The sequence below is a fragment of the Macrobrachium nipponense genome, chromosome 2, assembly GCF_015104395.2.
Source record: "Macrobrachium nipponense isolate FS-2020 chromosome 2, ASM1510439v2, whole genome shotgun sequence".
Classification (NCBI taxonomy): Eukaryota; Metazoa; Arthropoda; class Malacostraca; order Decapoda; family Palaemonidae; genus Macrobrachium; species Macrobrachium nipponense.
This window is the reverse complement of record NC_087201.1, coordinates 69355138-69367442: the sequence shown is the minus strand read 5'-3', so window position 1 is coordinate 69367442 and position 12305 is coordinate 69355138. Positions and strand designations below refer to the sequence as shown.

At 33.4% G+C, this 12305-nt stretch overlaps 1 long non-coding RNA gene across 1 annotated transcript in view; it reads left to right on the top strand.

Moving 5' to 3' along the window:
- Positions 1–212: 212 nt before the first annotated feature.
- LOC135221446 (uncharacterized) overlaps positions 213–12305 on the top strand; it is a 20130-nt gene continuing 8037 nt past the window's right edge. Inside the window, exons 1-2 of the long non-coding RNA XR_010315956.1 lie at positions 213–321; positions 11849–12015. This is a non-coding gene — a long non-coding RNA (uncharacterized LOC135221446). The remainder of the gene's footprint in view (positions 322–11848; positions 12016–12305) is intronic.

The following is a 12305-nucleotide window of genomic DNA, read 5'->3' as shown; positions in this document are numbered from 1 at the left end:
AGCTCGTAAAACGAGCCGCCTTATTTGAAGCAAGTGTTTGGATACCATTAACCTCACATGCTTTTAATTCCTCCGCGCCATGACCTAACAGCTTGTTAATGAGATACGAGCGTTCCTTAAATGTTTTGGTGTCGTTCCGGAAGCCTCAGCTATTTAGTGATTTCGGCGGTCTTCTAAAAGGGAGAAGCGAACTCTTCCCAAAGTGTGCTGAGGTTTACGCTCGGGATTTTCAGTTGTATGCTGACTGCTGAGTTAATGAGTACAACGTTGACGGTGCTAGTTTGTGCATTAGAGCTAAATGTCAGTAATCTACGTGAGACGGTAAGTACCTTGACTTTTAATCACAGAGGAATGTAATGTTAGGGAATTAACCACATTACAAATCTAGAGTAATTGGTACATATTTGTAATAATTTTCATGCTTTGTAATAATTTTCATAAAGTAAATGATACAGAGACCTAATACTTGATACTGGAAGTTTTATGTTTAGTTTTATGGTAAATCAAAACTTGAAATTTGTAATTTTTGTCAAAACTAAATACAAACTCAAATAATCGGAATCTTTCGAGGAAAAAGATCGAGGTTAAACAAAGCAAATAATAGATCTGGTCTCATAAGACTGTAGGAGTTGCTGTGAGATGCAATTAGGAGTTTGTGATAAACATCTATTTTAGATAAGATGTGAGAGTTTAAATACTAACCTGAAAAGAATGCTGTCAGTATTTTCCTAATTTTCAACATGCACATGGGTTCATTAATAGATTTTCATAAAAGACAAAAAATATATTAATGATAAAATCACGAATTATAGGTGAAATGGGTGACCTTCAACATAACAATGGGTGCTGATTCCTGTCAGTTAGGAAGACTGACAGAGATTTGTGAAATGCTTGATAGTCTTTTTAGTAAACGTAAGTTGACTAACATCTTATGGAATAATATTGCTATGAGTATACCGGGATGAAGATGATTCGGAAATATACGTTTTCAGTAAAATGAGAATGACTATTATTGAACAATTCATAAAGAAGTAAATGTTTTACATAATTCATCTCAAGTGATTAAACGAGTCACTCTTGGACTTCACGAGCTGAAAACCAGGGAAATGTCTCTACAGGAGGAAAACAGAATTTATGAATCATTAATTTCGTCCGTTTCATTATTGTGGACTCGATTGTGTCTTTTCAATATAAATACAAGGATAATAAGATATTAAAGCCATTTTGATGTAATACCGTTCTAGTTGAGCGGGCTGAATTACTATGCGTATGTTTGGCAAGGAAAAGAAAATGAATTGACCTGTTCTGAACTGGTTGCTGAAGTATGATTGACCTCCAAATCGTCCATGAAAGAAAGTATACCTAGAAATGATTAAAAGTGAAAAAGATTGATTTGACACTTCGGCCTAAAATGTATAAAATAATGACTTTGATATCAAGAAACCTCGAGAGTGAGGGAAAATTATAAAAGATTCGTGGCTACAAAACTTCCCCTAGCACGTATTACAGTTTATTAATATTTGAATAAAAAGTCCGTGGAGAAGTTTTATCATAGATTTCCATCATTATTTAAGCACGTTAAGAATGGAGGCAGGCCTTCCTTTTCAGAGAGAGAGAGAGAGAGAGAAGAGACGAGAGAGAGAAAGAGAAGAAAGGAGTGAGAAGAGGAGAGAGAGAGAGAGAGAGAGAGAGAGTAATAATAACAACAACAACAATAATAATAATAATCTTTATTTCGAAAATTTACATTGGCTATTCTGTATCTTACAAAGGATAAAATGTATTTCAATGCATGAATTACATTTCATACTACTCAGTTTACTATATCCAACAAACCTGATTAAGCATCTTAAAAATACAAAATAAAACGTAGCCCTGATATACATAGTGTAATATTCTGTACAATTTTGGTTACATGTGTATATAGGCATCATTATGATTTACAAAGTTGTCCTTCTATTGTTACAATTCTGGAGATGCAGTGATGTTACCATATAAAGCGTTATCAACCTACCGGCAAAAAAATGTTTCTTTAGCACTGATTGGAAAGAATTTATATTACCTGTTGTTTTTATAGCCGTTGGTAACTTATTCCAAGCTAAAGGACCCTGTACAGAGAACGACCTTTTACCCAGCTCGGTATTTGTCCTTGGTACGTAAAGGTCGTTGCTATTTCTCGTTGTCCTATCACTTCTAAATATAACTAATGTTAGAGGAAAAATCCATGTTGGTAATAAATTATTTAATATTTTATAAACTAATAGGCATAGGTCATATTGTATTCTTTGTTCTATATTGAGCCATTCTAATTTCTTTAAAATTGGGTTTACTTGATTATCCCATTAGTCCATTTTGCCGCAAGGCCCCCTGGCCAAAACGATCTTTCATAACTTTGGATGATGGGAATGCTGGGGGAGAGTAAAATGGCCTTTGCTGATGTAGTCCTGTTCAAGTGCAGGATTGTCATCAGTTTATCATTTTCATTTCATTTCTCATTTTTCCATCTAGCCATACTTTCATTTCAGCGCTGAATGATCTTATAGGTCCCAGTGTTTGGGCTATGCCCTAAATTCCATAATCCATCCATCCATCCTTTTGCCGCAAAGTTTTGAAGTTTTTGGATTCGACGTTATTGTTTAGACGTAGTGCCCATACCTTCAAACAGTAGTTTACTATGCTTAACGCAAGCGACTGAACAACCATTTTGCGCCCATTTCATGATCAAATCTGTCTTTTATTCTGTTTATGTAAATTACTGTTCCATTCACTTTCCTACTGACTTCATTGATATGAGCATCAAATCACAAGTACTGATCGAAGTAAACTCCGAGGTTTTTTACACGGTCACATTTTCTAATAGCATGGCTATTGAAATTTATAACTATATTCTCAGGAATTTGAGAAACGTATTGTCTTGAGCCAAGGCAAATATACTGAGTTTTTGATTCGTTTACATTTAATCCATTAGTTTGGAAATAATATTTAGCATTTTCTAAGATACTTTCCGCTCTTGAAATTAACATTTGTAATGCTTCTATGGTTCCGGTGATTAGAATTTGTCTGTCATCTGCCTGTCATCTGCATACTGTAATAAGAGACAATCCTGTAATGAAGTAGACATATCATTGGTATAGATTAAGAAAAGAATTGGTCCTAATATTGATCCTTGTGGGACCCCAAATTGTACTGGCTTAGAGGAAGATATTACATCGTCTATTCTTACTGACTGATACCGATTTTCCAAATAATTTTTGAACCAAAACGGGTCGATTTTTAGTTTAATACATTTACTAAGTAGGATATCATGGCTAACGCTATCAAATGCTTTAGAGAGAGTCAACAATATAAGAAGAGATCTTTTTTTCGTGTATGTTACTATGAATTTTCTCTGTGAACTTCATGAGTGCGGTTTCGGTGGATAGATGTGGTCTTAAAACATGTTGGGTTTGTGATAATAAGTTATTTTCTTCAAGATATTGCATGAGCTGAACTGCAATTACTTTTCTAATATCTTAGATAAATCTGGTAGAAGCGATATAGGCCGATAATTTTCGACTGCATGTGGGTCACCGCTCTTGAAAAATGGTATTACATGGGACAGTTTCTAGTCTCCGGGGTTAAGACTAGTAACAATGGAGGTGTTTACTATAACGGTTAAGTAAAAACTTATCACGGGTAAGACATCTCGTATGAAACGGAGAGAGATACCATCAGATCCAAACGCCTTTGAGCCATTCAATTCCCTCACTACCAAGACAACTGTATCCACGTCAACGGGTTGCGGTCTGAATAGGTTATTCGCGATACCTTGAAGTATACTAGTATCTATAGGGGGCAGATTATTATTTGCATTCAAGATCTATTGAGAATTTTCGAAGGCCAGTCGACCTACATTTGCAAAATATTCGTTAAATTCTTTTGCTTTATCTTTCTTATCTTTATAATCACGGATGCTTACGTTACTGTTTGTAGCAGGGATCATTTCATGTACAATTTCCCATTTAGTAGACAAATTACCATGACAGTTTTCAAACTTATCTTTAAAATGTTCTTCTTAATTCTAGATTTAATGTATCCCTTTTGACTCTTTCATGCAATTCCGTCTCTTTCTTTCATTTGTATTTTAAGGTCATGGCTTATCCAAGGAGCCGGGGGCCGGGTAATTACTTTCGTTACACAAGGGGCACACTCATTTAAACTTTCAACAAAAACACTAGTAAATGTAGAAACTTGAATATTTACATTGTCAGTATTTAAAATCTTATTACGGTTAGGGGTTCTACTTAACAAGCTATCACAGAACGTATTTTGATTATAGTGTCTTAAACTATGAAATGTCCTAGTTACAGGCTGCCTTTTTGGTTTTGAAATATCTATTTGTAGTGTTACCAACTCATGATCAGCGATAGGACAAGGAACTACTTCAGCTTAGGAAATAATTTCTGATCTATTTGCTATAACATCTAGCAGTAATGAGCTTATGCTTGTATTCTTGTAGGTTTATTAATTGCCTGATGTAGGTTTAATTGACATACAATTTTACCTAGTTTACTATTAGCAGATAATAAATCATCATTAATATCAACTAGTATAAAAATTGGTGTTCTACGTAAGGAAACAACTTTAAAAACAGTCTTAAGGTAGTCGAAAGAGGAGACTAAAGCTTTGGGATGGCGGTAAACACTCTAAAATGAATGATGGAAGCTTTTTATGTTGTATAGTTATCCAGACATCCTCCACTCCTACTACTCTATGAACATTTAGGATCATTCTAGTAACTTTTAAATCATCTCGCACATAGATACAAGTTCCTCCTCCTCTTCCCTGGTCGCAACGATAGATATTAAAATTTGAAATGTTTACAAAATTGTCTCGGATACCCGTATCTAGCATGTTTCACTTATACATAAAATGTCTATTTTTCTTTCTTTTATTAACAATTCCACTTCATCAAAATTCGATAATAAAGACTGAGCATTTATGTGTTCTATAGTTAGCAGGTTTCCCATATCCTTCCCTGCGATAGCGATCTTCACTGTACCTTTTGCAGTGCCATCTTCCTGGTCGTTATCTTTTGGATCATAGCGAGGACATAATCGACTTTTAAGGCCTAAACCATGGCAGCTACTGCATCTAATTCTGTTGTCGTAATAACAAGATCTTTATTGTGGTTATATTCACCACAATTATAACATTTTTTGCCGTCATCTTTACGATACTTATTGAATGTTCCAATCTCTCCACGCTGATCCTCCCTGCAGTTAGTACGATTCCGAATTGTGGTCTGCCCTGAATTCCATCGGTGTCCAGTAATTGATTCCCTGCGTGTATTCATGATTCGAGGGCGTGCTTGCTGATGAATAGCACTACGTTCTGATTTTGTTTCTATCCACGTATGTGATCTTTTAATGTCTTTCCAATTATCACAGAGCTTAAAATGCTGGCATTTCTTGCTAAGAGAATCGAGTAGTCTAATTGCACCACATCTATTTAAGAAAATTCGAGGGTTTTCATTGGTCTGGTGGAAACACGTTTCATTTCGTCTGTTTCTCCAGTAGCTAGCTTGAAAGACGACTCACAGTTATGTCTAATATACCATTGCCTAAACACCATTCACTTAGTTGGTTATTATGGTAGTTAATCATGTCCTGATATTCGTCTACACGAAAGTTCGTTAACGTTCTTAAGCTCCATAACGAGACTACTTAGGTTATCCAGGATGTTCGATGATGATGTATCATCCAAGACATCACAGATACAACACACTAAAATGCATCTCGCAGTTGCCCGGCGTTTTGTAACTCTTCAGGCATACCCAAGCAACGTCCGGTATAAGGTCTATATTGGCACCTCTTATTGTTCTTATAAAAGTGTTTTCGCCAAGATCGGTTGAGTGTTTGTCGCATAAGTTTGTATCACCCAGAAGCAGTGTACCATCCTCCTCCTGTGTTGTTCCTGATGGAGGATTATGTAAAGTTACTCCCCTGTCTGTCTGTATATACTCTTCGATGCTAGTTTAACGATCATTCAACCTGTTTATAGTGACGATAGCAGACTTCAAAAGTTCATATAATTCTTTGATATCACAATCACTAGCAGTTTAACTATGATGCACATCAGAAATATGCCTTGAACTGCAGTACAAACCACATAAAACTTGAGCAAAAACAGAGCGTTGGATTTGTGTCATTCAAGTAGCCCTAAACAGAGAGAGAGAGAGAGAGAGAGAGAGAGAGAGAGAGAGAGAGAGAGAGAGAGAGATCAAAATATAAGTCAGTGCAAATTTATAGGTCATTTACGCCACTTTGACATACAATGTAAGAAGCATAAGGTCCCTTCCCGGCCTCCCGAATAAAACAACCTATTTGCAGTAAAGCGAAATGACGAAATTCTGATGTCCATAGAGGAATAGGAATGGCCTTATTCGTGGAAATGGAAGTCGCAGGGATGAATAAAGGCGTTTGAAAAGTGTATATTAAAAAAAATAAAGGAATTTATAATTTGACTTACTCATGCTGAAACTGATGGAACGGAGTGGGTCGACCCTTGTTTTCCTGCCCTGGTTGTTGACTATCGGCGTGCCTTGATAGAAAAAGGAAAAGAAAATGTTGATATTCATTTCTTCAGGGTGGATGTCAATATGAAAAACAAACCGAAGTGAGAGACAAATGATAAATAAGGGACACTGTCTTTCCTTAGACAAACAAACCAGTTGATGTGTATACTGAAAAATAGACTGATACATTCCCATGCACAACCGCTTCTTAAATTTCCCCTCCAAAAGAGGAATTCGATTAAAATAATTAAATAATTGTTGCCTGTAAAGCTTTCATTATCAAGGATGCACTTTTAACACTGTAAAAGAGAAAATCTAGATTTATATTATTACTATGAAAAGTCAACATTTTTATAGTTCAGATAGTAAGCGTTAATCGCTGACAACTGAAATTATTTTGCTAATTTAATTTGTACAAGAATAAATTCAGTAAGTTTTCGCTATAAATCAATATATACTATTGAAGTTTTCTTACGTAGCGTAAGTTTTTTTTTTTACAATCACCTGACAAAGTTGTCAACAATAATAATATAGATACTGTGTCCATCGGTACTAAATTGAGAGAGAGTTTATTCATTTTTTTTCTTATTTCGATTCATTAGCAAGCGACATTCAAAATAAATACAATATCAAATCTAAAATGTAATCTGTCGTCTCTTTAGTTGTGATGTTTGTAATGACTTTTTCGCTGTTTCCATGAATTGTATCGAAATGATTATTTATCTTTATTGAAATATAATATACCCTTCAGATTCACAAGCAACTACTTTGAATTCGAACGTATTTCATTACTTAGAGAGAATTTACTTTACGGCAAATTTAGAGCTCATCCAAATATAAAACCCATCTTCTGTTTAAAAGTTTATTTTGCAGCCCTCTCAGAAATGAAGAGCCTCATTAGTTTCCTATTTTACTATTCTGAGAAGTAAGCATTGGGTCATTAAAAGAATATAGAAGATGATGGACTCCTTGGGTCCCACTTTATTATGTCGTAAATACTTTCCGAGAAAATCATTTTTTATTTGAAGCTGGGAGCAGATAAACCTGACAGTGCAATTACGCGCTTGATATTAGACTAAATTAATGATTTGTATTAATGATTTGTTATATTTGGTTATATTATCAAAGCTTGAAATAAGTGGCTGTATTTTTAAGGCAGTTTTATTTGAGCGAGAAATGATTAAATATAAGTCTTTAAAAGAAATGTTCTTATATTAAATGTAAACACAAACCATTAATAATGTAAATAACATTAATGTCAATATTTCTATATAATATTATTATTATTGGCGGTTTCAACAAGTTACTTTGTTGTAGAGTTATTATTGCATATTAAACGTATAATAAGCTTAAGAGGCTGAAAAAACATATATATAGTTTTCAAGACCAAAATATTCTTTCTACCATGAACTTCTTCATTTTTTAATATATTTTTTTATGATCGATATTCTTATCTTTTGCTATGATGTGTTTTCCTTCAAAAAACCCATTATAATTTAATATATATATATATATATATATATATATATATATATATATATATATATATATATTTATGATATATATATATATATATATATATATATATATATTATATATATATATATATATATATATATATATATTTATATATTTATATCTATCTATCTATCTATCTATCTATCTATCTATCTATCTATCTATCTATCTATCTATCTATATATATATATATATATATATATATATATATATATATATATATATATACTATATATATATATAATGTGTTTGTGTGTATACGTATGTATATATAAAATATACATATATTCGTATATAAATATAAATATATATATATATATATATATATATATATATATATATATATATATATAGTATATATATATATGTATAATATTATGTATATATGTATATATATATATATATATATATATATATATATATATATATATATATATAATAGATATATATAGGGGATACAATCCACAATGAAGTAAATTCCTCTTGTAGTTTTGAAAATATCTTGTTCTTGTATAGGATTAGAGCTTTCGACCATCAACTGTGGTCTTGTTCACTAAAGTGTCACTTTAGTGAACAAGACCACAGTTGATGGTCGAAAGCTCTAATCCTATACAAGAACTATATATTTTAAACTACAAGAGGAATTTACTTCATTGTGGATTGTATCCCCTTTTACTTAGAGGTACGACATAGTACCTGGCTTCTGCATATATATATATATATATATATATATATATATATATATATATATATATATGATATATATATATATATATATATATATATATAAATATATATAGTCATTATCTTTGTCAGTTTATTCATGTGTCGCTATCATATCTGATTTTGCAGCTTTGAATGATTTTATGCCTTGCTATGATTAAGTTTCCCACCTCCAACACCTAATGCCAATTTTACATTTGCAACAAACATACAAACGACAAAGCATCTCCTCAGCTATTGGTAGGAAACGTCTTTTTTTTTTCAGAAGCTTGGTTTACAGGCATCATCCCAAGTGTCAGGTCACTTAGGTAAGACAGTCACTCATTGGAGGGAAAAGTAGAGAAAAACCAATAACTCTGTTTTCCCCAACATAAGGTTCACAACTTCAAGAGTTTTCTTCTCTCTCTTAGCTTCCATTACCAAATAATTGAGTTTCATTCGTTACAGTGACCGTACAGACTTACTTTCATACATACATACAGGGTCACAAAACACAAACACAAATATGAATATTAATTTTAATTTAAAATTATATATTCAATAATAAATATTATATTTATAATGATATATTTATATTATATTTATTAATCTATCATATATTAATATATATATAAATCATATTACACTGTTTTCTATTACTGTTAGGTTTACTCATTTTCATTCTATCCGAACTCGAAAGAGAAATTTAAAAAGGTATTCCTAGGCAAATGACAGAGATATGTCACTCGAGGTGGGATAAGTATCGTTTTATGCCAAATCCATAAAAGTGAAATAGATACGTGTATTTTTCGTATGGATAGGCCTTTATAAGTTTCAAATACGCATGAAGGTCTACTGCTCCAGCCCAAAGGAACGACTCTGCGCCAATGAACTAACAAAAATAAAAATAAAAGTTCACGTAAACGGCCCCCTCCACAATCCCGATAGAGAGAAGGGACACAATAACCTCCCATAATTTGTGGAGAGACGCCAATCACTCATCATAAAGTTAATGTATTAAAAACGGCCGTTTTTATGTCTTGAGTTTCTTCCGGCAGTTCCGATTTCAGCCTTCCATTAGTCACGATTTCCTTGTCATTTATGGATCCATTTTAGTAAGGGCGATTCGGCTTGATGTTTCCGTCGAAAGATGAGATCGTCGCAGGGGTTGGGCGGGTAGGAAGGGGGGGGGGGGCGGGAAGGAGGGGATGCCCTCAGGCAATTGGACTCTCTCTTTTCGGTTTCGTAATCAGAGGCGAATTCTTTATATTTTAGCAAATGAGTTTGAATAAAATGGGTATAGAGTGAAAATATTTGTAGTTTTACTGAAACTATATTTCTCTATTTTTGTCTTAGTATGACTTGTAGATGTCCATGGAAAGACACTCGATATAATTGAAGGTTTATAGCTAATGCCCACGTTTCACACTACATTGTTGCATATTCAAGGCTGAAATACAACGAGTTGACTCTCAATAATTATTCATAAACACATTTATTATAACAAATAATTAAAAACACTACAATATCTAATTTAAAATGTTAACTTATTTCAAAATATCAGCATAACCATGACATTAAAAGCAGGACCCACCTAGACGGGAGCTAAAAGGAAACAATTGAAACAAAGAGAGAGAGAGAGAGAGAGAGAGAGAGATAGGGCCATCAAGCAATAAACAGTAGGTAGAAGATTTTTGGGCGTTTAATAATGGAACAGTTAATTTTTTCATTATGGGCTCTAAAGTTGTTAAGTCGTCGTCTTTCTGTTTATGTCCTAGTATTATTCTAAATCTTTGTTGTCTATAGGTGTTTTGGATAGTTTGGAATGGTTCCTTATTTGGATTGTTCTGGGTTGTTTGTTTTGTTAGTATGGTGTTTTTACGTTGCATGGAACCAGTAGTTATTCAGCAACGGGACCAACGGCTTTACGTGACTTCCGAACCACGTCGAGAGTGAACTTCTATCACAGAAATACTCATCTCTCACTCGTTAATGGATGTTCTGTGTTTGGTACTCCCGGTTTTGAAACTAACTCCTCTATGCGTACCCTCAGCATTCTTTTGATACATCCGTCGTATGTCCCCTGGTTACACCTGGGGCAAGTATACTTATAAACAACGTTGGATACAAATAACAGACTAACATTATCCCTGATCTTGAAAAAGGACTCGATGGTGCAAGGATTTTTTGGGATTAATTTTAGGTTCTAGGCAGGCATATATTCTGGGGTTGGGTGTTATTATAGTCTAGAAAAGTCAGCATTAAAATCACGCTTGAAAAGAGCAACCGTGTCATCGACGTAACGTTTATAAAACAAGTGGTGGAGAGAAAGAGGGCAACTATCCAGCGCCTGCTCTTCCAGAGAGCTCATAAAGATATTGGCGAACATCGGACCTAAAGGGGAAACGTGTCCAGCATGGCCAATTCTAAAAATTTTTAAAAATAACATTCTGTTAAATTTATGAGATAAAACTTATTTACAACAATTTCGATGGTCTCTCCCACATCCAGGCTAAGCATGTATACGTCAGAATCCTCTTTGATAATGTCACGTTTAAAACTAGCAGAGTTATATTGGTACAAGGTATTTAGGCATTTTATAATTTTCTGTGTTCATAGAGAATGAGCCGTATTGCAGTACCTGCCTCGTGCACTTTGGGCAAACCATATGTTATTCCATAAGACGAACCTGTGACAAAGAGGCTTTGCATGTTTACTCTGGCAAAAAGTTTTTTTTTTTTTTTTTTTTTTTTTTGAGAAGAAAAACTTTTAACATCAAATATAAGAGCCTTGACCTCACAAACTATAATTACATAGCAAGAATGCATTTGTATGGGAAAAATTCCCTAAGATATGTAGTTTTTTATTCATGTAATTTACAGCTTGTAAGCAATCAGACTTGCAATGTGAAGATTTCCCATTTTATTTTCATTATGAAGATTGGCACGACTGAAAAAATTAAGAGGGTAATTATTACTATTAATATTATTATCATTTTATTCGTGTAACTGTCTTTCCACAAGCAATCAGACATTAAATTTTAAGATTTGCTATTTTATTTCTATTTTACAGATTGACACCATGGCTGAAAAGATCAACAGGAACTGTATTCCTTTGAGATCTCCTCAGGCAGCATAGAAAAACATCAAGATTTTATTCACAACACTTAAGGAGTTGAAAGAACAATGGATATTGTAATCTCTTTATAACCCAATCAACTAATCGAAAAAGCATTGGCGGTGAGTATTACGTATCTTTGGAATTGCGGTTTATATGTGAACTTTGTGTGTGTGTGCGTGTTTATTTCTGAGGAGTAATGTATACATCCATATTTAAAAGTGTTCATTTTTTGGTCGGGTGCTGTCTATATATATTTTTTAGTTGTTACTTATTCACTTTAGGTTACCTGAGTAATTATCGTAACGATAGAATTGATATCACTCTTCCTGCAGCCTTACACCAACGCTAAATAATAGTTCTGTAAGGTAGAAAAAATTAATTTTCAACTAAATGAGGAAGCGTTATAATA